Raw genomic sequence first — 27,077 nt, forward strand, 5'->3', positions numbered from 1 at the left:
TATTCTTTAAAAAAAAAAAAAAAAAAAACCTCAAAGCCATATTTGAGATTTTGAAAATGTCAGATTTTCTTTCCTTTGTAAAATTTTAATATTCAGTACATGTACTTCTCTCTCGGCCATTATGTGTTCAGACTTTGGGCGCTACAAATAGGAAAATAGAAGTTTTAAAAGGATTCTGTGAAAAAAAAAATGTATCTCACCCAAAACGCAGACAGAAGAGGTTTAACTGGAGACTGTATGGGAATCAGGACTTTGGGGAAGTGATATTCAAGCATTGAAAAAAGGTGAAGTGAGATAGGTATATGTATGTTGGGGGTGGGGGGAAACTGAAATTTCAAACACGTGGACAATTTTTAAAGCAAAGCAAAGTTGAGCAATAAAAGCAAATCCCTATAACATCTCTAGGGAATCTGTACTTTAGCTTCAAGGCACGTTCTTGCCTCAACTCTTAGTAAATAGATCTTTCTCTTCATAGAGAGCTATAAAGCAGGCCCTGGGTTGGCATTAAGAAGCTTTGTTTTTATCTTTGCATTCAAGCTAAACAACCTGCAGTCCTTGTGTAAACTGAAGTCCCCAGGAAAGAAAGTCCAGGGGTCTGGACAAACAAAGAAGTCCGCAGAGCCGCGGACTCAGCGAAGTGCGTGCGCACGTCCCCACTCCGCTCTGACACAGGCCCCGGCCTCTCCCCACAGCTGAAAGCAAACAGGACGTCCTGCTTTGTTTGGTCGTGGCTGTGGATTCCTGCAGCTGTGTCCTCAGCCAGGGATTCAAAAAGCAAGGGAAGCAGTGGGGATGGGAGTGGGGTGGGAGGGAAAGAGCAAACTTCTCACTTTAGAGGGTGCTTAGAGGGACTTCCCTGGCGGTCCAGTGGTTAAGGACTTCGCCTTCCGGGGCAGGGCGTGCGGGTTCAATCCCTGGCTGGGGAGCTAAGATCCCACATGCCTTGTGGCCAAAAAGCCAAAACATAAAAACAGAAGCAATATTGTAACAAATTCAATAAAGACTTTAAAAATGGTCCACATTAGAGCGTGCTTAGAACAAGACAAATCCCTAAACTGTGGTCGCAGTTTAACCAACACCAGCCCCATGGAAACTTGGGAGCAGCCTGAGGCCAGGATCATTTGTCAAGCATACTGGGTTGCAAACAGGAATCTCAACAGTCACTAATAGAACCTCGCTCGCTTCGGGAGAGACGTGCTTCATTTTAATGCTTTTGCTCCCTGGTTTGGGGGGGTTATTCGTTCTTGTGAGCTGTGCCTTTGGGACTGGCAAACTCCAAACTAGCCATGTTGATCCCCGGTCATGTGGCACAAAGACACTGCAGGCTGGGAGGCTTGGAGGGGTGCTTCTTGGATACGTGTGGGGGGCGTTGGCTGAAACCTGGAAGGAGAGCGGGGGGGACACTAGCTTCGGGGTCTAGCACTGACTCGAATCAAACTCAGCGGCTGCCACTTACCAGCCTTCCAACCTTCCAGGCTTTATCTTCTCTGAGCTTCTTATCTGTAGAGAAGAAGTAATCATACTTCCTCACAGGGTTGCAGGGGGGACTATACTCTTCAGCGTCACTCCAGGGCTTCATAAATAAGAGGTCTTATGCGTTACTTTAGAATGTGTGAACCAAAGCCATATATGTTCCTATTACTTGTGGAACTTTCCCATGATTAGAAGTTCATTCACATGAATCTCCATTTTATGATGATACTGAAAGAAGGAACCATGTTAGACAAGAAGAACATTCAGTTCATGGCCTTAGACCTCACAGGAATGAGACTGGCAGCTATCAAATGCCAAATGATTTTTTTCTCACCCACTAAATGGAAACTTCTTAGAAGAAATTTCTCTACTCCCTGGGTGATTGTATTCATGCAGAAGAACAATCTCAAGATAAATTTCATTTTAAAAGTCATTGGGACTTCCCTGGTAGTGCAGTGGTTAAGAATCCGCCTTCTAATGCAGGGAATGTGGGTTCAATCCCTGGTCCGGGAAGATCCCACATGCCGTGGAACAACTAAGCCTGTGTGCCACAACTAACGGAGCCTGCGCTCCAGAGCCCGCGAGCCACAACTACTGAGCCCATGTGCCATAACTACTGGAGCTTGCGTGCCTAGAGCCCGTGCTCCGTAAGAGGAACCACCACAATGAGAAGCCCGTGCACTGCAATGAAGAGTAGCCCCCACTGGCTGCAACTAGAGAAAGCCCGCGTACAGCAGCGAAGACCCAATGCAGCCAAAAATAAATACGAAATTTATTAAAAATAAATAAATAAAAGACATTAACACCCCCTGCACAAGTGTTTTCTTGGGAATGAGCTCTCAGAGTTTCAGCAGAGTGAGTCCAAAAGTTCCCAGAGGAGTAATTGAAGAGGAACTCACTGAAAGCCTTCCAATTTGACATATCTTCATCCATAATTTCCAAGAGTGTGAACTATCTATAATTCCTCCTGTATAGGACAATCAACAATAATTGCATTTAATAAGAAAAAAATGTATTTTTTAGTTAATTGATAGAAAAACCAGTGTTGACAATCTTAAGAGTGATCTTACAGAAAAAGGAGATGAATTTTTAGCTCTTCATTTTGGTTGATTCAATGACACTTTGCCAGTTGAGGGGGGACTCAGACCTATTTGGAAGCCATTAGGTTGAAAGTATCTGGAAGAGCTGAGCAGACCAGCCAGGGCCTCCCTGGATGAGCTAGTCCACAGAAGGCATTGTGTCCAGGAGAGGCTGATAGATCAGGGGTAGAGATGCCAGCCTGGCTGACCAGAGGGGCAGAAAGGAAAGGACAGTAAGTCTTCCAAAAATAAGAAGGCCAGGGAGAAGAGCTGCCTTAAGAGAGATCCCTAAGTGGGATCAGATTTATTCTGAAGCCTTTTATCCAAGGTTTAGATCAGGCTCAATCATCCTTGTAGGGATGACTTTTTTAAAGGGCTGAAGTCAGACAAGGCAATCCTGGGTCTCTCAAGATGAGTGAGTGCTCATTATCAGAACTTCAATTTCTGTGCATGAAGAGAGAACTACTAAAACCCACAGAGGACCTGCCCAGATACCTGGGATTCCTTCTCCCCAGAGAGTTTGGATTCCAGGCTTGAAGAAGTTCAGGTGTGTTACAAGTTGTCTATCACCTTTGCATACAGGAATCCTCATCCTTGACTCAGTCCACCCTAAGACAAGAGTAGGAATCCAAGGCCTTCCAGACCCACTCCAACAGGGGGGCAAGGCCTGGTTTGGCTTGATGTTTCTAGCGGAGAATCAGGCAATTAAACCAAACCTTGGCCCTTTCTACCTACTGGTACAACCAGATCCTATACTCCAGAATGAAGCTGACCTCAAGTTCTTCATTTTGGTTTACCTAATTTGGGAATGAATGCACTGATGGAGAGTAAAAACCAGGGACAACTTATTTAAGGTGTTAGAGGAAAAAGTGAAATACTAGATGGATCCACAAAAAGTGAATTAATAGAAAAAGACTAATTTTCTGAGGAACCACAAGAATCCCAAGGAACTCTTCTGCTGTTATTGGAGAATAGGGTCAAAATAACTCAAAATTTCTGCTAATGTTTCTTGGTAGTCTGATGGGAATTACATTACAAATGGCAGGGTGGGCTCAGAGATCTGAAAAATGAAACCTGACAAGCAGGAAGTCATGTGCTTCCAGGGAACCTTGATTCCCAGGAAGTGCTTAAGGCGAGCTGTTGCTTGATGAAAAATATGGAATGAGGCCTCTTATTTCAGCCAAAAGCAGCCACATACTCAAAGAGTCAAAGTCAACCATAGGAGTTCATGTTTCATAAAGAAAACCAGTCCTCTGTCAGCCTCAAGAGAACATACATCCTTCGTCTGAAGTAGAGGCTTCCCAGGATGAACTTTGGGAGGAAGAAAGGAAGAGGAGGAAGAAGATGAGCAAACCAGAAGTTCTTTTTTCTCTGATATAGAGTGGAATTCCTAATTTTAATAACCCACTCACCAGCCAGGTGACAGGAGATAGGAGCTGATGTCACCCAGTTTCAACCAAAGGGGCGATTTTGTCTATGTTTGCAAGAATGTGAGAAGTTCATTCAAGCCCTTGCTTCTAAATATATCATCTTTATTCTCGTTCAGTTTTTGGCAAAAGATACTCAAGAAGTTTCAGCCTTATCCAAGAAGTCTTTGGGACTTGGGAAAATATGCTGAGAAATAGAAGATGTCATTCAAAACTACAGATTCAGCTCAATTCACAAAATAATTATTTCCATTCTCCTTTGTTACTTCCTATTGTGGGCATTAAGTATTTCACACGGAAAACAATGATCAATTTCTAATAACACAAGGATATATTTAGAAGTTAGATGTATCTTAAAAAATAGTCTTGTTGAGTTTTACATTTGTGTGCATTTCTAAATATATATTACATATCGATTAAAAATAAAGTTAACAAAAATGTATTGCTTTCCAAAGATCATCAACCAATCATTATGTATACACTCACACATATGTGTGGGTATGTAATTTACAGTGTTAGTCTGTATTAGAAAATTAATTCCAGAATATACAGGCTTACTTTTGTAAAAAATAAATTTATTGATTGATTGATTGGCTGCGTTTGGCCTTCATTGCTGAATGCGGGCTTTCTCTAGTTGAGGCGAGCAGGGGCTACTCTTTGTTGTGGTACGTGGGCTTCTCATTGCGGTGGCTTCTTGTTGTGGAGCACGGGCTGTAGATGCGCAGCCTTCAGTAGTTGTGGCATGTGGACTTCAGTAGTTGTGGCGCATGGGCTTCAGTAGTTGTGGTATGTGGGCTTCAGTAGTTGTGACTCTCAGGCTGTAGAGTGCAGGCTCAGTAGTTGTGGCGCATGGGCTTAGTTGCTCCGTGGCATGTGGGATCTTCCCAGACCAGAGATCGAACCCATGTTCCCTGCATTGGTAGCCAGATTCTTAACCACTGCACCATGAGGGAAGTCCCTACAAGCCTACTTTTTTTTGTTTTTCAGTTTGGGCTGCTATAACAAAAACACCATAGAGTGGGTGGCTTAAATAAACATTTATTTCTCACAATTCTGGAGACAAGGAAGTCCAAGATCAAAATGGTGACAGATTTGGTGTCTAGTAAGCCCTGCTTCTTCAGCAGACATCATAGGCTGTCTTTTCACTGTGTCCTCACGTAGAAGAAGGGGTGAGAGTGTTCTCTGGATTAACACCTTCTATAATGGTGCTAATCCCATTCGTGAGGGCTCCACACTCATGACCTAATCACCTTCCAAAGGCCTCATCTCCAAATTCCATCACATTGGGGGGTTAGGATTTCAACATAGAAATCTGGGGGGAACACAGACCTGAAACTCTGATATTAAGAAAATTAAGACATACTTGGTTTCTTGCAGACAAAAAGTGTTTGGGCTATATTTATAAATATAATGATTGGTTGAAAATAAGGTTTATTTCTTCTTGTTATCTTGTAATTCTCTTTGTCATAGGTTTAAAAATTCCTTCCACGTAATTATATCATTAATTGTAACTTTACACTTTACCTTCAAAATCACAGTTCTGATGAGAACATTTCAAGTTTTAAAAACCTCCTTGGAGTTCCACTTCCACCTCTAGGTAAAAAGCTGCAAGAGTATTGGCCCACTATAATAATGAGAAAAATGCAGGAAAAAATGTAATATCACAGCATTTCTTGACCTATCAGAGAACTGACCTCACAGGGCAATTAAGTAACACAAAATCCAGCAGGAATGGGCTTCCCCAGGAAAGTCAGGATGCACAGACTAGCTCACCTATGAAAGAACATGGGAGGAAAGGAAGTTGCCACATAGGTGAGTAAGAAGAAATGAGCTAGATTTTTAAAGAATTTCTAAAAGCCAACAGTAAGCTAACATGACTCTATAAGATGCATGGAAGTCTCAGACATCAGGGGAGTTTGCTCTGACTCCCAGGATTTTGTCCATGAACTTCTACTGGGGGCTCACAAGGAAGCTCAGGGGCAGGGTAGGAGACAGAGAGCCCCCCTTAGTGGTGCAGATGTTGGGAAGTAGAGCAACTGCCACTATGAAAAAGGCTTGAAGCCTTGCCCCTTGCCTGGGGATCTTTTCTCACAGAACAAACATCTTGAGCTTCTCAGAGAAGGAAATCAAACCTTGTCATCCCCAGGACACAGGTAAAGATTCATTGTTGCTGTGGGAAAGACAGAACCAAAACCGAAACAAAACAAAGCCCTTTATCCATAGGGAAGGGGAGGAAGGAGTCCAGGGCCCAGGATCCCATACCAATATAATTAGAGACGTCCTACTTCAGGTTGGGGGTCAGTAGACACTCCTCTGATCAATATCTGCCCCAGATACAAGGCAAACTTTGGCTGCTAAGGCAGGTGGAAGAGGAAGAGGAACACTGAGAAAGTCTCACCACAAGGTCCAGAAACAGTATCTTTCTAAGGCTGAGGCTGGTCAAGGCAACAGAGAGCACACCGCCTGCCCCCACCCGTGTAACAAGCCCAGAATAACAAGCAAGAGCAGTCAACCTCTGGGGATGGTGTAAGAGATAGAGAGACCCTCTCTGATGCAAATACGCAGGGATGGCTTTTAAAGCAGATGATGAAGCACAAACACTGAGAAAAACCATACAGAACCTAAGCATTGGACTGTAAGCACAAGGCATCATTAGAGAAATTTGAACCCTGTGGTGCTCTGAATGCATCAACAACAACAACAACAACAACAACAAAAATCCAAGCCCAACTCAACCCCTGACTAGATTGACTCACGTGGGAATGGGCTTACAGAAGATAAAGTACACATATTTCCAGGCAAATATTTACTTTAGTCTTTACCGTTCTACAGAAAATGTCCAGCATTTAATTAAAAATTACAAGACACAAAAGAGGGAAAAGTAAACTAACCCGTCATCAGGAGATAAAGCAATCAATCAACAGAACCAGACTCAGATGGCCCCAAACTGGAACAATTAGAAATACAGTTTAAAATAAGTATAATTATTCAGTTAAAGGATCTAGTGGGAAAGGCGGGATGTTTCAGTAGAGAGATGGAAACTATAAGAGTCAAACAGAAATGCAAGAAATAATAAGAATAAAATGGTGTCAGAGAGAAAGAATTCCTCTGATGGACTCATTGGCTAGACCCAACTGAGGAAGGAATCAGCAAACCTAAAGAAAAGTCTTTGGGTATTGGGGGAGAGAGAGAGAGAGAGAGAGAGAGAACAGACTAACAAAGTTTTGCAAAACAATATAGCTCATTGGAGTTCCAGATAGAAAAGATATAGATAAAGGAGTAGAAGAAATATTTTTAAAGATATGGCTAAGAATTTTTTTAAAAGAATTACAGATATTAAGCCACAGATTCAAGAAGCTCAGAGAATCCCAAGATAAATAAGAAATAAAAAAGTAAAAAACAAAATAAAAATAAATACACCTAGCTTATATTCAAGCTTCAAGAAACTGTTAAAGAAAAAACTTGAAATAGATACATGTATTGATATATGTATAACTGAATCACTTTGCTGTACACCTGAAACTATCACATTGTTAATCAACTATATTCCAAGATAAAATAAAAAGTTAAAAAAAAAAGAAAAAACTTTGAGGGCAACCAGAGAAAAAAGACATACTACATACAAAGGAATATCAAAAATAAGAATTAGAGCTGACTTATCTTCAGAAACTATGCAAGCCTGAAGACAATAAACTAATGTCTTTAAGGTACTGAAAGAAAATATCAAAACAGTGTTCTCTACCCAGAGACTGTATCTTTCAAAAATGAAGGTGAAATAAAGCTTTTCAGCAAAGAAAAGCTGAATTCATTTCCAACAGACCTGCCCTACAATAAATATTAAGGAAAGTTCTTCAGGCAAAAGGAATATGACAGTAGACAGAAACTTAGATCTACACAAAGAAAAATCCCTGGACGTAGTAAAAAAAAATATATATATATAAAAAATATATTTTTTATTGTTAATCACTTTAAAAGACAGTTGATTTCCTAAAGCAAAAATAGTAACAATGTATTGCTGGGTTTATGCCATATATAAAGTAAATATTTAACAACTGTACTAAATATGAAACAGAAGGATTAGAAATATATTGTTGCAGGGGTCTTACAATATACGTGGAATGGTAAATTATTATTTGAAGGTACATTATGATAAATTAAAGACATATATTGTAAATCCTAGGGCAACCACTAAAGAAAAATTCGGGAAAGAAAGCATTATTAATGAGCATTAACTATAAAGGGGCATGAGGAAAATTTTTGAGGTGATATATTTATTTGTTTACTTGTCACAGCAATTATAAAATCTCATAGAACTGTACATCTAAAAGGGGTGAATTTTAATGTATGCAAAACATACTTCAATAACTCTGACTCCTCCCCCCAAAATAGAACAAAAAATAATTTGCCAAGGTTATTCCACTGCTCCTTCCTTTCCCCTCCCTTCTTTGCTAAAAAATTTAGCTGCAGACCCATTTTGGTGGACTTTGCAAGGTGGGCATGCGTGCTTCGTGCAGAGGAGCCGCTGTGCGGCCAAGGGGAGTGTCAGAGTCTGTGAAGAGTACAGGGGCATCCACCCCCACCACCACGTTGTGACCTTTTGTGAGATGCCATGGCTCCAGCTGGATAAGGAGGACGTCACCATGTGGGAGGTGCCTGGGTAGGAAGTCAGAGCGCAAACAGAGTGAAGAGGGCATCCACACAAGTGGGGTGTCAGATCCCGTGGGGTAAGTAAAGCTTTCACAGGTGGTGATGGTCCAGCGTGGGATGTCACAGGCTGAGCAGGTGAAGAGTTGTCTATTTGAGAGAAGGACCCAGCGTAGGTGTTGGAAGCGCACATACAAGTTGGGAGTCACCCAGCATGGGGACTGGGATGCAGAGCAGGACAAGGAAGGTGTCCACATGGGGTGTGAGATGGCCCACCATGTTGGTGGTCTGGAATGAAAGCCTGAAGAAGGTGAAGAGTACGTCCAAGCAGAGTATGGTCCAGCATGGGATGGTGGCATACGAGTGGGTTAAAGATGGTGTCCGGGCTTAGGACCTGCAAGGAAGTGGAGAGGCCACAGGTCGAAAAGAGGGCTTCTGGAGTGTGGAGTTCCAGAGTTTGGAGCCGTGTGGATGAAAGTCTCTTGGTGCTGCAGCCAGGAGTTAGTGCTGTGCCTCTGAGGCGGGAGAGCCAACTTCAGGACACTGGTCCACAAGAGACCTCCCAGCTCCACCGAATATCAAACGGCGAAAATCTCCCAGAGAGCTCCATCTCAACACCAGCACCCAGCTTCACTCAACGAACAGCAAGCTACAGTGCTGGACATCCTATGCCAAACAACTAGCAAGACAGGAACACAACCCCACCCATTAGCAGAGAGGCTGCCCCAAATCATAATAAGTCCACAGACACCCCAAAACACACCACCAGACGTGGACCTGCCCACCAGAAAGACAAGATACAGCCTCATCCACCAGAACACAGGCACTAGTCCCCTCCACCAGGAAGCCTACACAATCCACTGAACCAACCTTAGCCACTGGGGAGAGACACCAAAAACAACGGGAACTACGAGCCTGCAGCCTGCAGAAAGGAGACCCCAAACACAGTAAGATAAGCAAAATGAGAAGACAGAAAAACACACAGCAGATGAAGGAGCAAGGTAAGATGGTGTCCATACAGGGGATGCAGCCTGTCACCGAGTCAGAGTCCATGGAATAAATGCTCCCATGGCATGGGATGTTAGAGCCCAAAGAGTAAGGAGCTTTCCTCCTCTGTCAAGTTGGAACAGATGGTTTCAACTGAAGCTTTGCGCAGGAAAATGACTTACTGAAAATTTGAGTACAGTTAGAATTGTTAAATTCAGGCAGCTGGGCTGGGTTGAAACAGAGTGCCTGTTCCACCTCCATTCAGCAGCACTGGGGAGAATGCAGATTCTTGCAAAATACAGGGGAGCTTCTGGCCGACCCAGGAGAGCAGACCTGTCACCGCTTGGATTCCCCCAGCAGATTCAGGGCTACCGGCATTAGTGGGGCTAAGTGCACCAGGCCAGATAGAGCTAAGGATACAGGACCACCAGGGATTCCAACAATAAAGAGAGCCAGCTTTATGAGACTGGGAAACAGGAAATTCCTGAGGAAATGGTAGAAACTAACTTCTCTTTGAATCCATCTCCACCTGTTGAGATCCTTTCTATCTCTCCGACCTTTCCCATAATTATCACTTTTCCTTTGAAATCATTTTCCCAAGATTCCAAACAGAGGCAAACTCTCCTCCTTCCATACATTCCCATAGCATTTTTTAAAACTTTTCATCCTGGAAATTATGAAACATATTCAAAAGTAGAGAGAATTGCATAATGAACACCTTTTGCCACATACCCATCACCCAGCTTCAACAATTACTAATACGTGGCCCTCAAGACGTTTCACTTGTGTTCCTTTTTTGACAATTATAGTCTGAACTTTGTTTGAATTATTTCCGTACGAGCCTCACGCAACCATATCCCTTCCCCTTCCCTCACAGACACAAGCAGACCTCATTTAATTGCACTTCACTTTATTGTGCTCCGCAGAGTTTGTGTTGTGGTTTTTTTACAAATTGAAGCTTTGTGGTAATCCAGTGTTGTCAGATGATGGTTAGCATTTTTTTAGCAATAAAGTATTGTTTAATTAAGGCATGTCCATGGCTTTTTTAGACATAATGATATTGCACACTTAATAGATTACAACAGAGTGTAAACATAACTTTTATATGCATTGGGAAACCGAAAAATTCATGCAGCTCGCCATGGTTGCAGTGGTCTGGAACTGAACCCGCAAGCTCTCCAAGGTAGGCTTGTGTAAGATTCTGCAGGACGGGTAGGACCTGTATCGTATCATCAGTGTAATACCCACTGTATTCAGCAAGTGCTTGGCGCATAGCTGCTTAATTGAATTGAATTAACAAGCACTCAGTACTTCTGTTTGAGTTTTCTTGCTCTAAATACCAGAGGCAGATTTCCCCCCAAGACCTGCGTAATTTTTTAACTTTGGAAATACGAAAGGTCTGTAGAGATAACGAAGTCCAGAGAATCATGCCTCCACAGGTGATAGATTTCTTGCAGCAGGTTACTTCACTTCCATGAATCTCAGTTTTATCATCTATAAAATGGTCAAAAATAATATCTACTGTACATTTTGCTGTCAATTTTTTGAGATTTTATGTATGTCTTTATCAAATACAATGGCTGTGAAATAATTTGTAGTTGTAGAACACCTAGACTTAAGAAAGAGAGCATAGTTCGTTTAAAGCTTTTAGTCAAAAGATGACCATTCCTAGGAATACTCCCCAAAGTCCTGGGCCCCAAAAAACCCACTTCTCCAGTGCAAACTGATCCAGATTTGGGGGGTCCGTTTGAGTGAGGGAAATGTCTACCAGACATTTTTCTCAACCTGGACTCTGCAGAACATAGGATAATAGCATTGGCCAAAAGCATTTTTGAGATAAAAGACAACTGCCACTCTGTTCATCATTCAGTTGTAAAATGTTATTTCCCAGGATTATACTAATTAGAATAAAGTGGTAACTATATCCACCACTTCTTGCTAAATCACTCAAAATGCATTAACCTTAAGTGGTCCACATATATGGTAAGCCATATTTATGTATTCCCGTTTACTGGTATACTTTGTCTAGGGTATATAGGCTTTGGGTCTGACAGATGAAGCCTGAAATATTTCTTATTAACCACAAAATCTCTGTGTTGAGGTTTTAGCAAACAGTACAGCTGCAGGAGCAAACTAGCGAGGCCATCAGTAATGATGAGCTGCAAATTTTATTCGGTTTCCAATCCAACTTATGTGAACCAGATCTTCAAAACTTATTTAACGATAGAAGATCTATACCTCATGTTAAAGGTGCACACGTGTCTCATAATGATTCACGGTGATAAGAGGAGAAAGAGAGGCTTAGGCAAAGAATGAGTCCAGAAGGTATGGATTAGAAGGATCTTTTCTTTTTAATTTCAAGGATCCTTCACCATTTATTAGGTTCATGTGAAGTCATTGCAGCATAAGAGGGCTCATAATCAATAATCCTTCACAATTTGGGAAAGGAGAAAGAGAGATGTTTTTTCTTCTTAAGACCTAGTTGGCAAAACACAGACCCCAGTTAGCTACGCATGGTGATCCATGGAGTTCTACCTCCTGCCTGCAGGATTCCAAGAACAAGAGAGCTAGAGAAGGGTGCTCGTGTATGTGCCTATTACGGCTCCAAGCATAGCTCCTGATGGAGCCTCTGGCCTGGTTCTTCCTGAGCATCACAACAGAACCACTCAGATAAGATGACTCCCCACCCCAGCTCACATTGTTACCCAACAGAACATGGGCCAACAGAACAGAGAACATGTGTATGAGGAGGGACAAGGACATGGCAGAGGAGTGAGACACTGTGGTACCTGACCCAGGAAAGGGGAAAGGTGGTCCTTCATAGGTTCCCTCTCTGGGTCTCCATTTCCTTTCTTGCCTCTCTCCCCTCCACATCCACGGGTCTCCTTCATGAACAGAGGCTGAATCCATAGAATAGACTCAAGCATTACAGGCAACTCAGCCGCCCCTTCACTCTGGTCTCCAACTGATACTTTTGCCATTGTCACCTTTCCCTGCTGCATCCTGATTAAAGCATCTGCACACCACTCCCCTCCCCCACTCCCCAGGTCATGCAGGTGACTCTAGACTCGTGAAGTGTGCTGCTGCGGGTGCGCTGCTCTCCGCCCCCGGCATCTCTGCACCACTCTCGGGGGAACAGGGCACGTTTGCATCCTCTCCATGGTGAGATGCCTGGGAGGGGGTTGCCTCACTACTCCACACAGCTATTTCTTTTCTACCAAAGCAACTCCCTGTTGAGCAGGGGTCTTTCCATAAGGCCTGCTGCCTCTGCAGCGTTCAGAGACAAAGCCAGAGCCCCAGCTTCAGGTCCTCCCTGCAACCTTCCTGAGAGTTCCTTCATTCTCCCACCATCAGGGGTTTGACCCGAAGCAGAGTAGAACTCTCTCCTCAGGAACTCACCAGCATCTAAGCTCAAACCAAGTCACGTCTGGTGCTTTTATTCCAATCGCTGGCAGAGATTCTTCTCTCCTCTGGTGTGGGAAAACGGTCCTTACGTCATCACATCAGTGCTCTTCCCCAGTCCACTTACATAGATCGCGTGCCCTAAGTTCCATAGATCTTCTTCCTGCTTATAGTCAAAGTCAAGCTTATGAACCCCAAAAGAAAACTCTCCCCCAGATCGCAAGATCTTTAATTCAAAGGCCTGGCTTTCAATACTCTTGTCTCTGCTATAGAAACTCAGTCAAGAATTTGACGCTACTCTTAGCTAATCATCGCTTCCCCTGAGATTTCTGTATAAAATGCCGTCGACACCATCAGTGGTGGGGAAAGTAATGGGAACAAAGAATCAGAGTGGAAAGAATCTCAGGTAATACCTCAAGTATGCTCATTTCCAAATTACTTTTGCCCCTTTCAGCACTAATCCAAACTCTGAGCCCAGGCTGAATGCTCTATGTCAGTAAAGGAGTCGAAGTCGACCAAGGATGCGGCTGCGTGTCTGCCTTTCCACATTGACCCTGTATTAAAGGCTGTAACAAAGGACAACAGACTGGGTGGCTTAAACAATAGAAATATAGTGTCTCACAGTGCTGGAGGCCAGAAATCCGAGATCAAGGTGTCAGCAGTGTTGGTTCCTTCTGAGGGCTGTGAGGAAAATTTTGTTCCATGCCTCCCTCTTAACTTCTGGTGTTTTCCTGGCAACCCTTGGGGTTCCTTGGTTTGTAGGTGGCATTCCGCCTGTATCTTCACATCGCCTCCACCCTGCCCCCTTGCCCCGTATGCACCTCATTCTCTTCAGATGGCATTCCTTTTCTAAAGACACCAGTCCCTGGATGAGGAACCCACTCCAGCATGGCCTCAATTGAACTTAATTACAACTGCAATGATCCTATTTCCAAATAAGGTCACACGCTGAAGTACCAGGGGTTGGGACTTCACCATATAATTTTTGTGTGGGGTAGGGGCTGTGGAGACACAATTCAACCCATAAGAGGCCCTTTTCTCCTCCCCCAGCTGCTCTGAACAGTTTCTGAGAGTCAAAAGACTTCTGATCTCAGGCTGTCTTTCACTGCATCCCTCATTGGAGAAATGCATCCCCTGTCCCAGCCCCTCAATGAAGAGAAGCCGTGCTTTTTACCCAGTGGAACCTGGGAGCAGAAATCCTTACTTGAGGCGTCCACGTGATTTTTGACTGATGATTATACAGGCTGGAAGAGGGAGTGGAGCAGGTCGGTACTGGTGTTTCATTCAAATTGGATCTGATTCCATTCCAGGGCCCATGGAGACTCCTTACTCACATTAAGTTTTCTTTCATTAATAATTTTCAGCTTCTGTTAGTAGCCTCGATTTCAAGCACTCAATTTAGCTCAGAATGAAATTACTAGTTCTATTCAGCTGTAATTCCAAGGGCTCATTAATCCAAGCCTGTGGTGCAACGAACAGTCAGTGACCTCGCATGAGTGAGCAGGTACCTAAAGGAGTCACCGGAGCCAGCCAATCAGGTAACACTTTTATTTCTCCTCTTGACATGTTAAACAAGCCACCTGTGTTGAGAGGTCTGAGTCTGAGAGCTCAGACACGAATAAGTTCATGCATCAGTATTTCTAAGACATCTGTGTTCTCACTGTTCACTTACCTTCCGTACAGAGGATTCACTGGGGCAGAAGCTGATGTCAGGGCTGCCTCGTTCTCAGAGGGTAACAGCTTCTCCCAGTGGCAGAAAAGAGGCGCAGGTGTCTCTTTCCTCCCCTGAAGGGAACCTAAGGGCAACAAAAGCTCCATCTTCCCTCTAGAATCATACAGGGGGCTGGGAATTGAGTTTGAGCATAGAACTTTAGAAACCAAAGAGCTGGAGTAGTTTTTTTTTTTTTTAATTGAAGTAGAGTTGACTTTCAATGTTGTGTTAGTTTCAGGTGTACAGCAAAGCGATTCAGTTTTATATATATCTATTCTTTTTCAGATTCTTTTCCATTATAGGTTATTCCAAGATATTGAGTATAGTTCCCTGTGCTATAAGTGGGTCCTTGTTGTTTATCTATTTTATATACAGTAGTTGTGTATGGAGTAGTTATTTTTAAATACTGCACAATTTTCAAGCCCCTTCCGTCTCATCCCCTGAAAATGTGATTGGTCCCACAGCCAAGAGGCCAGCACATTCAGGGCTGTCTCAGCACACCTGGTTACTGAGGAGTCAGGGACCCAGGTCCAAGAGCTCTGGTCCTTGTGCCTGTGGACCCCCCGCCCCCTGCCTTTCTGCCTTCCCTCCTCTTTCCCCTCCTCCCTCCCCCTGAAGAGGCACCCCATTGTTTAGGGAGCTCCTGTTTGCCAGAGACTGAAACTACATCCTCTGCCCCGATTCGCTCTTTCTGCCAGCTGATGGTATGAAGATATTGCTAATACTTTATTGCCAGGTTTGAGTTAACATTAATGTCAAAAATACAGACAGCATGAGAACAATCATGCATATCTCCAGATACATCATATTATCCTTGGCATCAATTTTACTGAGTTGAAAATGAAACTCTTAATGGACACTGAGTATTCAGTTTGCTACTCATATGCCTATTCCTACACAGCCCAGATGAAGTGTTGACCAGTAACAGGGTTTATACTTGCTTAGAACACTTCAGAAGACGGAGGTCAAGTGGAGCATGGAAGACCCCTCACTAGTTAGTGCACGCAACTAGTTATGGGGCATCATAAACCCAAATCAGAGAAGCAGCAGTGGAAAGTCAAATGCAAAACTGACCATAAAAGCAGAGTCAAGGGGACAAGCCGGAGTGGCTGATTGACAGGATAGTGAAGCCAGTAGCCAAGAAAATATTAGGATCCACTTTGGGAATCTGTGCGAAGCTGAAAACTGGAAGAATCAGACGATTTAACCAGAAATCCATGCAGCCCAGCTTAACGCCAGCAGAGAGCACGTCTTTAGTAAAAGACTGTTTTTGATGTTTTCAAATGTTGCCATTTATACGTTGCTACTAAAGAGCGTTGGGTCTGAAATTTTGGATATCTGGCAACTATGGTTACGTAATGTTTGCAGTTTTGCAGAGTCAATCCATTGTTCCGTTATGTTTAAAGCTATGCAAAAAATTATCAACAGAGTGAGGTTAATCTTGTTATTCAAACTGGAATGCTGTACTTTTCCATATTTACAGTATATTCACCATGGAAATGGATGGACAGATAATCCTTGGGTAACCTGTTGACACCACCACTGGCTGGGAGATGTGGTTTCTAGCTTGGGAAAGAATATTTGGCTAACAAATGGTAAATGATGACCTAGCTCTCCTGGTTCAAACTTCCAACTAGATTTTTAACAACTTCCCAACCCAAATCCCATAGAAGAACCCCAGGAGTCTTCTATGCTTTCTCCCAACTTTCGATTACTGCCACTTACTCCGTAAAGTGCCAGACACTGCAAGGCCACAGAAACATGTAAACCGTGACTGCATTTATCTATTGGTTTCTTTTGTTTCGACGTGGTGGAGAGGCAAAGATGGCCCTGAAATCTTGTGGCCCGTGAGAAGATAAGAAAGGAAACCCTCACCCCCTTTCATTGTCAAGGCTTCATGTTGTACGGCTCATGTGCTGGTGGATTGGGGGCAATGGGGCGTATAACAGCACATCTCCAACAGAGTAACTTTGTGAGACTAAAACTGGGTCTTTATTGTAAACCCAATTTAAGTGAGAGTTTATGGAGTTCAAATTATTAGTTCATTCAATAAATACTTAACGAGAGCTGATATCATACTTGGTAATATTCTAGGTGCTAGAGATCCAGCAGCTAACATAAGAAAGTCCATCCCTCAATTGGGAGTATGCGATTAACAGGTACACACTACCGTATGTAAAATAGGTAAGCAACAAGGATTTACTGTATCGCACGGGGAGGTATATCCAATATCTTGTAATAAACTGTAATGGAAAAGAATCTGAGAAAAAAGAACGTAGATATATACATATACATATGTATAACCGAATCGCTTTGCTGTACACCTGAAACTAACACAATATTATATTAAAGAAAGAAACAAAAAGAAAAAAAGGAAGTCCATCCCTCAAGGAGATTATATTTCAGTATGTCTGTGGGAGAGGGCATAATGGGAGATAGAAAATGAACAAATAAACAAATGTACGTGTCAGCAGGTGATACCTACCGTGAAGGAAAATAAAATAGTGTTCCGGGGAAAAGAATGACGGCTGACAGTGACTTTTTTTTTGAACGGGGTAGTCAGGGTAAGCCTCTGATTAGTGGTTATGCAAGCAGAGACTTAAGAAAGTATGGAAGGCGGCTGTGCTCCGTCAACATAGCATATCCCCACCGTAGGATTTCCTAACACTGCCTCATTCCCCTTCATTCCGCAGCTGGCACACAGCTCAGTTTAAGATACCCCACTGTGCTGGGGCCAGAAAACAAAAATGGAACATTATTCACTATTAACTTCAAAAGCCAGGCAAAAAACAGAAAGGGTTTGAAAGGCGGTGTCATCTGGCATCATCATTTCCCCTGCCTTCCCTCAGAGAGAGAGAGAACAAGTGAGCAAACGTGCTGGTCACTGACCTGAGCAAAGAGATGAAAATCAGGAGCGTGAGGGACCCCTCAGAGCCATTGCAGGATCTATGCTGACAGGTTGTCCAGTCAGCACAGGAAGGCCTCACACCTGGCGTAGCTCATCTTGATGACAAAGACCAGACGGGGTAAGTGTCACCTGCACTTGCAGCCAGAAGCAGATGAAGACTGAGATGGGGACGTCCCCATACCCCACCTGCTGGGCTCACATGCACGTAACCCAGGAAGGAAAGGGACAGGGGACTCTGATGCTAAGACCAGCCGTTAAACCCACAACCGCGAAGAAATCTCTACATTTGACGGTGTTTCCCAGACACACCTAGAAGAAAATCATGTCTGGTCACGTTTAGTTTTTAACTGAATGGGGCTCAGAGCCAGAAATGTATCTAATTATTCTAATTATGAAAAACTAAATTAAATTTCACCCACTCCAGTTTGCGACTGCGAAAATTAGTTCCTGCTACACAAAAATGAATCGGTCGATTCTGTGGGATTTATAAGAGTGAGGCATGGACTTATATATAAAATAGATAGCTAGTGGGAAGCAGCTGCAGAGCACAGGGAGATCAGCTCGGTGCTTTGTGACCACCTAGGGGGGTGGGATAGGGAGTGGGGGGAGGGAGACGGAAGAGGGAGGAGATATGGGGACATATGTATATGCATAGCTGATTCACTTTGTTACACAGCACAAACTAACACCATTGTAAAGCGATTATACTCCAATAAAGATGTTAAAAAAAAAAAAAAGAGTGAGTTACTCGTGTGTGAATAACGAGGACTCCACCTGCGGCCTGCGGAGCTGCCCCCTGCTCCCCCCCGCCCCAGCTCTGCTTTGGGGTAAATCCTAACCTGGTTCCAATTCCCGATATCCACAACTGACCTGATACCCTGCAGGCTGCTGCTCTTTCATATTTAAAACTGCCATAATAATACTCGGTGTTTATGTTTGCTGTGAGAATTAAGGTATTTGGAAGAATGCCGAGCACTAGAATGGAAGCCTCCGTTGAATGCCTGCGGCTGCCGGGCCACACTTCCCTTCCCGGGAAAAGCCCTCCAAGCAGCGCATTTGCTCTTCGTGGTCCTCGTCACAAGCCAAAGACAATGAGGGGCACGAGGTGGCCTTGAAGGAAGCTGGGTGTGGCCAGACAGCTCGTTCAGACCATCTTTCTTGGTGGGGCCGAGGCCAGGTGCACACACAAGACGCTTGACCTGGTTCTCGACCGTCCTGAACTGCGATTCTGGTGTCCTGTGAAGCTTCTTTCACGCCCCAGCTCGCACGTCCCATGTGACGCCTTGTCCCCTTAGGGTCCTTGCAGTAAACCCTCACTTAGGCCTGTATCTTTTACATAACCTCAAAGAGCACGTGGATAGGGCATCCCTGGTGGCGCAGTGACAGAGAGTCCGCCTGCCGATGCAGGGGGCGCGGGTTCGTGCCCCGGTCCGGGAAGATCGCACATGCCGCGGAGCGGCTGGGCCCGTGAGCGATGGCCGCTGAGCCTGCGCGTCCGGAGCCTGTGCTCCGCAACGGGAGAAGCCACAGTGGTGAGAGGCCCGCGTACCGCAAAAAAAAAAAAAAAAAAAAAAAAAGAGCACATGAATATACATTTGCACCAGCCAAATAAATGTAATATATAAAGTAACCAATAAAATACAAGTAAATCAACAAATAAAATACAAATCTGCTCTTGGCAGCCTGCCAGCGAAGCAATACCATTTGGGATCGTTAAGGGGGTGCTTTGTAGCTGTGCGTGTCACGTTGGTTGCTAGACACTCTATTTTGTAGCATACCAGGGGACATCGTTAGCATCCTTTGTCCCCCCACCATAGACCCCGCAGCAAGCCGCTTCCCAGGAAGCCCCCTCTCCGCAGACGGAAGTAGACATCTGAGCGCACATCTGGGGACAGAAGTAGCCGGCCTGGAGAACTGGGTAAGGCCTGGGAGGAGGCGGCCCCCACAGCCGTATCTTCTCCCGGAGCTGGAGACCCCGTACTGCTCTCCGCGGAGCGCCTCCAGCTGCCGCAAAGAGACGGCAGCACTCGACACACCAGCACGACGTTTGAAGTGGGTTTGGTCACCTGCAAGGACTTGTAAACTGTCCTGAGTGTGGGGGTGAGGGGGTGTCTTGGGGGCCACTCTTGTAGACAGGATTGCTCTCCAGGAGGTGCCCAGAAGGGCAGTTTTGGGGGTGGAGAAGGCAAAACCGGCCCAGGTTTGGAGACAGACCAGAGAGAGGACAGAGCTCGGCCAGGCACTGCCCAGGGAGGACGGTTTATTTAACTGGGGAGCAGCGTGTCTTTCGGAAACTTGATTCTTGTTCCTGAGCTAAAGCAGTTTCCTATAAATTTTTTTTTGTAGACTGGGTCTCACGAATTCACTTTTAATCAGAGCCAACTTTCTTATCAGGAAAGTAGCTGAAAAGCTGCCCGGGGTAGAGGCAGGCCAGACAGCTGTAAAGAGCCGCCCCTTTGACACTTGGTGTTTACAAAGAGCTTTAGAGACAAGACATGAGCTTTTTTATGGTCTCTTTCCTTTTTTAATGCGAAAATGTTTTTCGCGATAAAGGCGCTCATCACTTAGTAATCCCACAAGCCTGGGATTGTATAACTAAATTCATTTTCTTGTGTCAATCATATACAAACTCTTTCAAGTTTGATGGACCAAGAGTGAGAAGAAGGGATGGTACAAAGGATGAAGATTACTTAAACGCACATCTTTTGCGGGGTTTTTTTCCTGTTAAAAAGGGGGGAACATTACAGAGTTCAGGAAGCTGTGAGCACTCTCAAAGGATGCAAGATTGATCAACTCCATAGGCAGGACATGGAGTAAAGCCCACAGGGGAGGTGTGACTGCTGCAGGCATAAGGAACAGCATAAGCAAAGACCCTGGGAGAGGATGGAGCTCGGAGAATTCCGGGAGCAGAAACATGGCTGCAACGTCTCATCCCGAGAGCAGGGAGCAAGGAGAAGAGAGGGATGATCTGGAACCGGAGAGGCCAGAAGGGACGAGACCACATAGGGCACCAGACGCCACAGCAAGGGTTTGGGGGTTTATTCTGTGAGAAGCGAAAAGCACAAAATGGTTGCAGGAGAAAGGACTGGAGCCTGGGGAAGCAGGGGAGCAGGGAGGTTTGGAGAGAGTACCCTACAGTGTTGGTGCCAGAGCCTGGGTCCAGACTGGGGTGATTGGGAAGAAGGAGACTTGGGCCAGCCAAGAGACCAAGGGGGGGAAACTGAAAGGACTCAGTCATGGGCTGGGGATGGGGAGTGCCAGAGAGGGAAGTGCCCTGGTGACTTCCTGTTACTAACAGAAAACGTTAGTTTGTTCAAACTTTTGTTTACGTTTGCATCAGTTTCCTAGAGCTGACTCAACACAATTCCCGCAAACCAGGTGGCTTGAAAGAACAGAAATTTATTCTCTCGTAGTCCTGGAAAGCAGAAGTCTGAAATGAAGGTGTCAGCAGGGCCAGGCTTTCCAGAGGCTCTAGGGGAGGAAGTTCCTTGCCTCTCTTGCCTCTGGTGTTGCCAGCACTGCTTGGCGTTACTTGGAGCTGCCTTACTCCGGTCTCTGCTCTGTCTTCACGTGGACTTGTTCCTTCTGAGTGCGTTCTCTCTGTATCTAGATCTCTCTCTCCTTTTCTTATTAAGACACCAGTCATTGCATTTAGGATCTACCTTAACCCACAACGACCTCATCTTTTTTTTTTTTTTTGCAGTACGCAGGCCTCTCACTGTTGTGGCCTCTCCCGTTGCGGAGCACAGGCTCCAAACGCGCAGGCTCAGCGGCCATGGCTCACGGGCCCAGCCGCTCTGCGGCATGTGGGATCTTCCCGGACCAGGGCACGAACCTGTGTCCCCTGCATCGGCAGGCGGACTCTCAACCACTGCGCCACCAGGGAAGCCCGTCGACCTCATCTTAACATGATTATATTTGCAGAGACTCTTTCCAGATAAAGTCACATTCACAGGTACTGGGGGTTAGGACTTCCGTATATCTTTCAGGAGAACACTATTCAATGCACTGTATCTTAAGATAATACTCTGTCACGGCTGTTGATGTTCTATATTAACACAAAAGATGTCGATAGTTTCCCCGAATGCCTCAGTTGTCTTCATTATAGTATTACAACTTGTTGATTTTATGTAGCATGGTCAATTTCAACAGCCCAACAAAGGAGTTCAGAATTGGTGAAATCCATATTATGAATTCATTTTATAGCTTACTAGTTTCTCCATTATTAAAGCCAATTCTCATTTTCCTAAAAAATATTTTGGTTGAAGTGTTCTATGGTGAACTTTATGGATGACTTTTACTTTTTTCCTTAAGGAAATACGGCTAAAAATCATAACTATCTTAACCATGATCTCCAAAGATGATAGCCACAGAATTCTATTAAGAATATCATATGTGTGAAGGGTCTTATTGCCCTGGAAGAGAGCTTCATCGGTCCAAGTCCTTGGATGCTGGCAGAACTGACACTCCCAAGCCATTGCTGAATTTGTGGCGGTTCTTCTAGTGAAGAATACACACACACCCAAATGCATTTCAGTAAAGACAGCACCCCATGGTAAATATGGTGCCTTTGAAGCAGAACCACTGTAAATTTTAGAGTTAAGTTACTGTGGCAAACCTCAGACTGTTGCAAATACTTGTATATTTATCTGTGTGCGTATATGTTACTTTACCAGAAACAATGGACCTGAAAAATGACCCAATTCATTTTCCTAAATCCCCAGGAAAAATGGATAAGTTATTGTAATTTTTCCATGCCTACAAACATATGTATTTTGTATGTTTATATACCCAGAACATGCTTTTCAAGTTCAGGCATAACATTACTTGCCTTTGTTGCTTGGCCTACCCCATTTGTTATAGTCTACATGGCTGTCAGAGTTATATCAACAGACTTTCACCTTGCCCTGAGCCAAAATGCTTAGATTATAGTTCAGCCTACAGAGAGACCTATTCACACTCCTACTGGCTGTGATAAGTCAACCCTCCACGCCCTAGTGGGATCCCTACCCATTTGGGTTCCATAGCCTTCTAAACATACCTTTGGGTCCCATGAAGTCTCTGACCTTGAATACAGTTGGCCCTTGAACAATGAGGGGGTTAGAGGCATCGATCCTCTACACAGTCGAAAATCAAGTATAACCTTACAGCTGGCCCTCCATATCTGAGGTTCCACATCCTCAGATTCAACCAACTGTGAATCAAATAACACTGTAGTATGCATTTATTGAAAAAAAGCCATTATAAGTGGACCTGCACAGTTCAAACCCGTGTCGTTCAAGGGTCAACTGTATTACCCCTATTTCGGCTATACAAATAAGCCTCTCGATCCCAACTTCCTTAAATGCCTCTAAACCTGATAAGTAGACCTATAGGTTAGCTCCACACCACTCTTTTTTTCCGCACCTTTGTTGAGATACGATTGACATATAATATCGTGTAAGTGTAAGATGTACAATGTGATAATTTGATACCTACAGGTATACGTGTGTATATATATATATTATGAAATGATTACCACAATAAGGTTAGCGAACATATCCATCACCTCACGTGATTATCATTTTTTAATGGTGGTGGTGGTAACATTTACGTTTTACTCTCTTAGCAATTTTCGAGTATACAGTATTGTTAACTAGAGTCCCCACGTTGGACAGTGCATCCCCAGAACTTATTCATATCATAACTGGAAGTGTGTACCCTTTGAGGAACACCCCCATTTCCCCCCCACACCCAATTCCTCTTGGAATTGATTCCTGTGCTGGACATTTTCCCTTTAATCCTCTGAACTACTATCCAGATTGCTCTGTGCCCAGGGGGGCTGGGATCTATGAGCTGCGTCAGCATCATCCCTTGCCCTCTGCTTACAGCCGCATTTATAAGCAGGAGCTCAGAAGATGGGAGCTGAGCCACAGATGTCAGTGGCTTCCCCGAAGGCTGCAGCTTCCACCAGGTGACCCTCCTTCTCCCTCAGGAAACTGGTGAGCCTTTTACCCTTCTCCCTTCAGGCTTAGGGGGATAAAGTCTCCTTGCTGTATCTGGCCCCATTGTGCTCCACTGTTCCATGATGATTTAAGCTTACCCATATTTTTTGCAAATAATCACAGTATTAAAATTTCCTTAACTATCCCCATTTAATGTGCTATCTTTTCCTGCTGGGATGTTTGGCGTCTGCTTTACCCTTGAATTTGTTGCCGAAACACATAGGTTGTTGGGATCATTTCTAAGGAACGTGATAGGTCGATATTCAAGTACTAAAATTTGCAAATGATTTACTCTTTTATGTAAATTAGAACTGATTCAGATGTGTGCCTACAAGAGCAGCACTCTCCTTTGCATTCTTCTACACTTTCTTGTGCAAGAGCGAAGGGGTGGAATCAGTGCAATCTAGCTGGGACTTGCTTGTGGGTGTGACATACATGGGAGCACCATCTCGTGTCCTCCCCATATTTCTCTCTAGACTCAATTCTCCAGCCTTGGATTCACTTTCTGGTCGATGCCTTGTGCGCCCATCCCTTCCTGGATTGATGAGGGCCTTAATGCATTTAGTGGGATGAATGGCTGAATGTCTAAACACCGGTATTGGGGCACAGCGCTGTCCGCCTCGGAGTCCCTCAGCATGCCTTCCCCAGCCCAGCCCTTGTTCACTAGCCATTGTAAATTACAGTCACATGTGGCTTCCCTTGGTGCCTTTCAGAAGACAGTGCGGGATACAGAGGAGGTTTAGAGAAGCCCTTCAACTGAACACACCCTGGGGAATTCCTTTGCCAACACTTCTAGGTTTGGGTGGGTTTCTGTCACAGGTTTTGCCTGGACACATCAGATTCAGCATCAGATTGAGGGAATTCCCCAAAACAAACAGCCTGGTGCCGTGGAGGAGTGTCTGGAACCATCATGAAATGTTGCAGTTGATTGGCAGGTCAGATAGGATCAATTATCAATGAAAATAAAAAGAAAGCCTGTGAGGAGAAGAGGAAGAAAGGAGACCAGACAACTCAGCAACGGAGGCAGATAAACTCTCCGAAGCGGTCCGTCCCCAGCAATCCCGAAGAGCTTTCCCGTGTGAGTTCACCCTCTCACCACACAGAGAGGAGGCACACATCACAGGGAAGTCAGAGTTGGCCGCAGTCTAGAGGCAGAGACGTGTTCTTTATTCCATATAAGTCACAAAAATGGGAAGCCTTTTTTCTTTCTTTTGCTAAGAGATCAACTTGCAAATGGGTTTGGGGAAGGGAGCGGGTGAGCTTGGTCAGTTTGGCTGGAAGGTTTAGAAGCCAATTCTGCATACCCCACTTCCTCTTTGTAGAAAATTTGTTTCTGATCATCTGATTTATTTAATAAAAATGAAGTTTAACAGGTTTTTGGGGGTTTTTTTACATTTGTAAAAATGTAAATATTTGTTTATTATGTAAACAAATTACATTTTTATTATGTAAACAAATTACATTTATTATGTAAAAATGTAAATATTTGTTTATTATATTTGTTTATTAAACAAATAAATATTTGTTTATTATGTTTTCTCCATCAGAATGAAAGATCCTTGAGGACGAGGACTTTTGTCTGTATTCCCTGGTACCTAGAATTGTGCCTGTACACAGCAGGCGTTCAATAAATATTTCTGCTGTAGTCTGGATGGCATGAGTTAATCAGATCCCTGGGACTTCTGCAGAGTCTGGTACAGGAAAGGGGGAGCTAGATAGACCCTGCCCCCTGCAACCTCCCCATTTTAACCTTGAGTGTTGAAAAGTGGGGCGGAGCTGGATTCAGTCCGCTAGGTGGCAGGGTCAGTGGGATGCAGAGGGACCCAAAGCAGCCTTTGGGGAGGTGTGTGTGTGGAGAGGAGGATTCCTGACTTCCAGCCTCCTGGCCTGGGTTAGACCCAGGACTCTGAGACAGAACATACATATGTTGGGGAGTCACCCTCCAGTCACCAGCTCCCCGAGGAACCAGAAATTACTCTCCGTGGTTTGAAGGCACTTGGAGAGGAGCGAGCTGACCCTCCTCCCTCCAGTTTCTGCCAGGTCCCAGGCTACCTCTGGGTCTCTGTGCGCCCTCTGGAAGGCTCAGAGCCCCGTCTCGGTGGAGCCCCTGTTTGGGAGGCACGGAGTTGGAGTCCTGGGTCAGCAGAGGCGTGTGGCCAGTGGCCCGAGGGCTGCCGTGTGTGACACGGCGGTTGGCCACAGAAGGCCTCAGCCATGCCGAGCTCGGCGCTTCTGCAGCTGGGCCAGTGTCCCGCTTCTCCGCGGAGCGCAGCTGCTGCTTCTTCGCCCGCCTGCGCCTGGCGGGGTAACGGGTCGCTTGGACGATCTCCGCCTTCCGCTCGTTCTCCGGGCGGCGTTTCGGGTTCTCCTCCCCCAGGTGCCGGGCCAAGTCCTTGGCCAGCTCTGTCTCCTGCCGGTCTTGCATCTTCCGCTGCCAGGATGTGCGCAGGGGCTTGTCCTGGACCATCTGGGAGACGTTCTTCTTTGAGCGGTCCTTCCGCACCCGCCCGGACCTGGGCTTCCCCTTCGGGACTTTAGGGACGTCCTCCTCCTTCGGTGTCTTGGACGCTGGGGCCTGGGCTGAAGACCCTTCTCGCTTCTCTGGCCCGAGGCCGTCTCTCTCCGGCTGCCCGGCCGGCGGTGGCTTGCTCGGCTCACGGGGATCCCGGGGGGAGCCGGGCTCTGGGGTGTCAGCCCTGCAGCGGCTGAGCGGGCTCAGGACCCGGTTAGGGCTCTGGTGACCCGGGCCCGGCTGTAGCTGATGTCGGGGGGACCCCGCGGGGGTCTCCTCCTTACTCTTGGGCACCTCCGAGTCCGCTTCTTCTTGGTCCTGGGAAAACTTCGGCCACTCCCCACTTGGCTTCGGAGGGATTCAGGACTCGATTCCGGCTGTCTTTGGGGGCGACTCCAGGCCTGGGTCTCGCTGACGTAGGGGGGACCCTGGGCCAGGCTCTGGCCGCTTTCTGGGGGACCCCAAGCCTGCCCCGTCCCGTAGACTGGGTGATCTCGGGCGTGTCTCCGGCTGATGTCTGGGAGATCCCAGGCCGGCTGGCCGCACCCTCCGAGGAGACCCGGGCTCCCTCTTTTCTTCTGGGTTCGACTCGAGCTCCACAAGGGCCCGTTTGGCCCGCAGAACTGAGGTAGGGTTCTCGGGGGACTCAGGCTTTAGGCCTTCCAGCCGCCGGCTGCGCCTCTGTGGTGTATCCATGGCCCGGCCAGAGTTTCTAAATCGAAGTTACTTTTAAAATCTTACAATTATACAATGAGATACATAATTACTAATTAACATGAGATTTTTGAAGATGAATGGTAACTAAATAACCCCTTTAGGATTTTAAGGCATTACGTGCGACTATATCTTTTAAAGGCCTCTCTTGGCATAATTTGAGTATTTTTGGTACCCAATTTTATCTGACTAACCCAGATAAAGGGATTTAAAGTGAATGAAGAATCCATAAAAGA

At 45.2% G+C, this 27,077-nt stretch overlaps 1 pseudogene; it reads right to left on the minus strand.

Moving 5' to 3' along the window:
• Nucleotides 1-1,300: 1,300 nt before the first annotated feature.
• On the minus strand, nt 1,301-26,823 carry LOC115851210 (coiled-coil domain-containing protein 86 pseudogene; annotated as a pseudogene).
• Nucleotides 26,824-27,077: the final 254 nt, after the last annotated feature.

The sequence above is a fragment of the Globicephala melas genome, chromosome 14, assembly GCF_963455315.2.
Source record: "Globicephala melas chromosome 14, mGloMel1.2, whole genome shotgun sequence".
NCBI lineage: Eukaryota > Metazoa > Chordata > Mammalia > Artiodactyla > Delphinidae > Globicephala > Globicephala melas.